Below are 6247 nucleotides of genomic sequence, written 5' to 3'. Positions count from 1 at the left end.
CAGGAATGTGGTCTGGACATTGCGCCAAAACCATCAGAGTGGGACTATGGGCCAGCGGTTTGGTCCGTTTCTACAGTTAATAGAAATGATGGGGTGGGAATTCTGTTTAAGACTAAAAAGTTTTAGATTTGTGAGTCTATAGTTATCCAGGAGGGAAGATGTTTGTTAGTTGTAGTTAAACTGCACGGGGTTAAATTTCACCTTATAAATGTGTATGCACCTGCTCATAAGGCAGACAGAGTGGAGTTGATACAATTAAAATATCTCTCTCATCGAGATTGCCTGTAGTGTGGGTGGGGGATTTTAATTGTGACTTAGAAAAGGATGTTGATATTTCAGGCAATTTACTTAAAAGTATGATTCTAGATACTCTAGGTGCTTCTTCAAAAAAGTCATTGGTAAAAAAGATTATTTCATTCAAGTATATGTGGGAGAATGGGAGTATGGCTGAGAGCATGAAGAGTGATGATTAGTGTTGATCCATAAGAAGGGAGAAATGAAGGAGGTAACCAATTGGAGACCAATTACCCTATTAAATGTTGATTATAAAATCTTTGCTAAATTAGTGGCATATAGGATGAGAGATGTTCTTCACCAATCACTTGATCAATGACAAGTGTGTGATGTGCGAGGGAAGAGGTTGAGTGACAATTTTTATTTACTGAGAGATGTTTTGTGGGATAGTATGGTGAGAGGGCAAGTGTTAGGTGTGTTGTCTATTGATTTTGAGAAAGCGTATGATTTTTTATTTAAAGTTTTGGTGAGAATAGGGTTCCCTAGTGACTTTGTGCAGGTGGTGAGAGTGTTGTATAAGGATGTGTTCAGTAAACTCTTGATAAATGGTTGGGTTGGGTCAAAGATTGATGTGTGTTCTGGGGTAAGGCAGGGTTGCCCCCTGTCTCCAGAGGTTTTTATTTGTGCTCTTGAGCCTTTGATGCAACTGATTCGTAAGGATACGTGTGTGAGAGGAGAGAGGATTCATGGTAGTGGGGTAAGTGTTGGCTTACATGGATGATGTATGTGTGGCATGTGAGTCAGGGGCGGCTTTGAGAAGGGCTAAGTTGTTAGTGGGTATGTTCTGTGGGGCTTCGGCATTTAAGGTAAATTGGGGAAAAGGTGTATATCAAAGTTTTGGTGGTCAAATGGAAACTTATGATTTTGGTGTTTGGAGAGTGGAGGAGGAGATTGAAGTGTTAGAGGTTAAAATGGATGAAAGGTTGGATGGCAGGCAGAGTTGGGAGGAGGTGCAACAGAAGGTAGTGAAAAAATTGTCCTTTTGGAAATTAAGAGAACTTTCAATAAGTTCTGGTGGTAAAAAAGTGTTAACCTGTCGATTCTGTTATATGTTGCGGTGGTTTTTCCAACCAGATATTTGATGTTGAGGAAAATTAAGAGACTCCTGTTTGTCTTTTTTTGGAGTTTGAAAATGGAAAGGGTATGGAGAGAGGTGGTAATGAGGGAAGCTAAAAATGGTGGTATGTGGTTTTCCAGGCCTGGATGTTTATTTAGGTGCGAATGTGATTTTTGCTGTGAAGAGGATGTTGCAGGGTGAAACAGGTTCTGCATGTATGGTGCCGTATTTAGGTGGGAGTGTGCTGTGTAAGCTGGACTTGATGCTAAGGAATTTAATGGTACCGATTGCCTTTGAGAGCAAAATGGTATGTATATGTGGGAAAATGTTTTGGTACTTTCAAGCTGCATGGAGGTGTTTGTGAGTAAAAGGCACATTGTGGCTTTTGCTAGAAAAGATGAACTACAGTGTCCTATTAATATGGTGAGAGGCGTGGATGTGGGTCGAGTATGGAAGAGCTTGCTGACAGTTGGGATATCAAACAGGCAGAGGGCGATTGCTTGTCAAGGGTTAGAGAATTTCAGCATAATAGAGGAATGGGGAGAGATGCCCAACAGAGAAGTGTGGAGGGTGTGAAAAGTGTGATGCATGTGTTTTGGAATTGCGACATGGTGCAGGATGTGTGGAGTGGAATAGGTCCCCTATGTAAAGAGAGGACTGGAATTAACTCCATGTCCTATGATGTTATCATGTTTGGTCTGAGTATGGTTGGGAAGTCGAATGAAAGGGTGCTGTAGATACCATTGACCATTGTAAAGGAAGTCTTATGGGATGCATGGAACTTGTTTGTTTTAAAGAGAAAATAAGTGTCTGTGGAGGGATCTTTAAAATGGTCCTCAATAGGTTATATACTGTTTATTTGTGGGATAAGAGTTGGGAGATGTTGATGCAGAGAGGATCTGGAAATTTTTGAAATGGAGGCATGTAGTTAAATGTTAGAAGAGTACTGAACAGTAATGTTACAATGAAGAATAAATGCGGAACACTCACCCAGTGTGCATAGCAGGATTGTTCTTTATTCTTCATATCAGGATACAGACAGGGGAGCGGGATGGTACGTGTGCGGGGGAATGCTGGTCAGCGGCGACGGACTGTATTCGCGATGAAGCGCCTCGGCGCGAATACGGTCCATCGCCGCTGACCTGCATACCCCCGCACATGTACCATCCCGCTCCCCTGTCTGTATCCTGATATGAAGAAGTCTTGCCAATAAATAACAATCCTGCTATGCACACTGGGTGAATGCTCGGCATTTATTCTTCATTGTGACATTGATCGAACTGCATTCCACAGCGTGATTAGCACCACTCAGTTAGCAGGTGTGACTTCGGCACGCAGGATCGCACCACCGGCCAGCTTATGCATGTGAATAGCTACAGGTAGTTAGTGCTCACACCACACCTTTTCTTTGTATTGAACAGTAATGTTAGAAGAGTTCTGTGCAGTTATGACTATATGCTTCTATTGTACATGTTTTTTGTGAAATAAAAAGACTTTATAAAAAAAAAATCTGTTCTTATCAGTTTAATATCTGATACGTTCCCTATCTGGGGACCATACATTAAATGGATTTTTGAGAACAGGGGCCGATTTCGAAGCTTGCTTCCGTCGCCCCCTATGCATTGAACCGATATGGCAGTATCTTTGGGTACAGTGCACCACCCCATTTCAGTGTTAAAAAGAAAGATTCCTTGTTTCTCTGCTGCTTGCTTGCTGGCTAGTCCAGTGGGCCTTGCTGCAGCCGAAAAACAAAAGGTGCTGAATGGCCTCCTTAATTGGATAAGCTCAGGGCCAGCACACCTGTGCAGGTTTGACATGACATGATAGGTAGCTGTCTTGCAGGTGGTGGGTGCTGAATCTTGTTACTTGACATGGGGGTCTCCTGGCTATTCACACAGGTGTGTCATTGCTGTTGATTGATCATGCATTGGTTTCGTGGTATTGGAATAATAAAAACAAATGTTGGCAGCCATCCATTGCAATATTGGATTGGTAATCAGCTAAGAGGCATTTGTTTTTACAAACCGCTGCTCTGCTGCTCACAACCAATGATGCAATATAGTGTCTCCATCTGCTGGTGGTATTGAATAAGCATTAGTGCAATGATAGGGTCTGAAGAAGAAGAAGTAAAATAAGAAGAAGCATAGAAAAACAGGAGGAAAGAATAAAAACATGGAAAGAAAAAAAATGTATCTATATATAAAAAAAAAAATATATATATATATATATATATATATATATATATATATATATACACATACATACATATATATGTGTGCATTTATGGAGTTGGAAACATAGGTGCACTTAACAAACTCATTGCGGCTATTCCCCATTGAGAGATTGTTGCATCCAGGACCCTTAGCATTGTGAGATGCCACTCAATACCACTGGCATGGCTAGGTGTAAACAGCATATCACCTTTGTTGTGTATGTAACCATGGAGATTGTGATGTCACCTAGGCCGAACAAAGAACAGCCTTATCAGAAGCAGCACCGCCATGAGCAGAAGCAGCACCGCCATAGTTTGTCAAATATCCTGGATTTAACCAAGACAAGTGAGTCCAATAGGATGCAGGCATCTCCTCTATCCTTACAGCTTCCCGTGGCTGTTGGTTTTATACCATTTAGGGACAGCCAAGGAGGCGGCTGCAGGCAACAAAGGTAGGTGTGTGTTTCATATGCAGATCCTAAACCCAGTATCACATGCAAGGAGGAGGAGTAAGAAGGGTTCCTGCAAAAGCCGGGGTATGGATTGCATTCAAAAATGCTCTATCAGCGTGGAATGGACTCCTGTCTTTCTGCTTAGCAATAATGATAGGGTTTAGGATGTGCTGTGTGCACTGGTGGCTGACTGCCACCCACCCAGAGTGTGTATGGGAGGCTGCCAGCCAGCCTCCCTTCCTACAAGTAGTGATAGTGCTTGTGAAGGGGACATTGTTGGTTCTGCCCCTTACCCGGTTATCGCTTCTCTGCCTTTTGGCTCAGATCAAGGTTTCCTTGGTCTGGGGTGCAGGTGACTCTGCGTGACAGAGTGCTTTCGATGATACTGTGGTTCCAGGACCGACGGAGAATGAACGGCTTTTTGAAGAACAGGATTCAGGTGAAGGTTGAGGTGGCAGATGAGGAGAAAAGCAAGATCACGTTTGTGGGGCATCGCTTGGTTGAGGATATGGCTGGATTATCGATGACGGATCTCTTTTGCCTACAGGAAAGTAGGAAGCAAGGTATTTATGATGTGACCTTCAGTAACATTAATGGTTGCCTCTCCTTTTACCATAGTCTGCGAGAAAACAAGGAAAATGAGGTAATGGAGAATGTATAATTTGAGCCCTTTATGGATGTGAAGTTGATCGAAAGTTTTTTGAAACAATATTGTGCGAGTGTCAGGTGGAGTGCCACAGAAGAGTGTTTTGAGTGTGTTCAATGCGGAGTATAAGTTCTGGGTGAGGCTGAGGCCAGGCCAGATGGAATATATGGAGTAAGGCACCCCCCCCCCCCCGGCCAGTTTTTCCAATGGCGGGGCAAAGGGGGTATTTGTCATACCCAGGTCAGCAGATGTATTGCCACACACCAAGGAGCAGTGCCCAAGTGTTAAACTATGTAGAAACTGTAAGCAGGCGGGTCATAAGGCTGGTGCATGCCCTGAGCCTAAAGTTTGCCATCTGTGTGGAAAGCCTGGGCATGTCCTGAGGGACTGCCTGGTACAGAAAAAAAGAAGGGAGGAGGCTCAGGAAGAAAGGCAGAAAACGCTGGAAAAGAGGCAGGAGGAGGGAAGGAGGTATTTGGAAGAAAAAATAAATAATGGAGGCAAGAAATGTGGTGAAGGAGAGTCCAGTTTTGGAGGGAAAGTCTGCCTAAAAACTTGAGGAGAAGAAAACAGCTGAGGTGGAGGAAATGGAGGAGAAAAAAAATTGATAATTTTTCCAGTAAAGAGAGTGAGGAGGAGGAGCCTCACATTGACTGTCCAGAGTCAGAGGAAGAATCTACATCAGGAATGCAGGTGGGGGGGGGGGTGTTTCAGGCCCCCTAAAAAAGGCCAGGAAAAAAGCAAGGTCTGAGAGGAGTGAGTCGGTTCCGGTTGGTACGAGCAACCGTTTCCGACCGCTATTTGAATCCGAGATTGATTTCGAAGGTCATGAACAAGTACCGCTCGCTACCTTGAACCAAAAAGTGGCAAAATGATTGATGTTTTTTTTTATTAATGGTTCTTTTTGACTTGTCATAGGGTGTATGGTGGTGGAATGTTTCATCAAATGTTAGGGTGTTTAGAAATAGGGTACGGAGGGCTGCAATTTTGCAAGAGTTGGCAGGCATGGGAGCTGATGTTGTGTGTGTACAGGAGTGTGGGTTGGTGGAGGAGGTGAGGAAAGGGGAGGGGAAATATGGGAAAACAGTATGGTCTATGTCTTCTGTTAATAGGAATAGGAATAAGGATAAGAGGTTTAAGGTAGAAAGTTATACAGTGATTGAAGAGGGAATATGTTTGATGGTCAGAGTGGAAGTGGGTGGAGCTAAGGTTCACATAATTAATGTATATGCGTCAGTTAAAAAGAAAGAAAGTGTGGAGTTGTTTGAGAAATTGAAGTTGTTTTTTTTTTTTAAATGGATGTGTCTGGTAGGATGTTAAAGAATATGGTGAATGACTTGAAGTTGCAGGATGTTGTCAAGTTATGTAATGTTGATATGAGTCCGACTTACTTTTCAGATAGAGAGGAGTGTGCTTCGAGATTGGATATTAGTTTTCTGTCAAAAGGTGTGGTGGGTATAGAATATAAGCAGATAAAAGTAATGTATTCAGATCATGAGTGTGTGCGATGTGGCTTAGGGATAGATGTGGAATGTATGAGTGGGCGGAGTTTATGGAAATTGAATGTTGGTTTGATGGAAGAGGAA

General features: G+C 42.9%; 1 non-coding gene across 1 annotated transcript; it reads left to right on the top strand.

The window, feature by feature from the left end:
• Positions 1-2821: 2821 nt before the first annotated feature.
• Positions 2822-3015, top strand: LOC130297849 (U2 spliceosomal RNA). The gene has a single exon (XR_008849714.1). It is a non-coding gene; the product is annotated as a U2 spliceosomal RNA (small nuclear RNA).
• Positions 3016-6247: the final 3232 nt, after the last annotated feature.

Source organism: Hyla sarda, chromosome 13 (genome assembly GCF_029499605.1).
Source record: "Hyla sarda isolate aHylSar1 chromosome 13, aHylSar1.hap1, whole genome shotgun sequence".
In the NCBI taxonomy this organism is placed as follows: Eukaryota; Metazoa; Chordata; class Amphibia; order Anura; family Hylidae; genus Hyla; species Hyla sarda.
The sequence above is the reverse complement of the archived record's forward strand: the minus strand, read 5'-3'. Positions and strand labels throughout refer to the sequence as shown.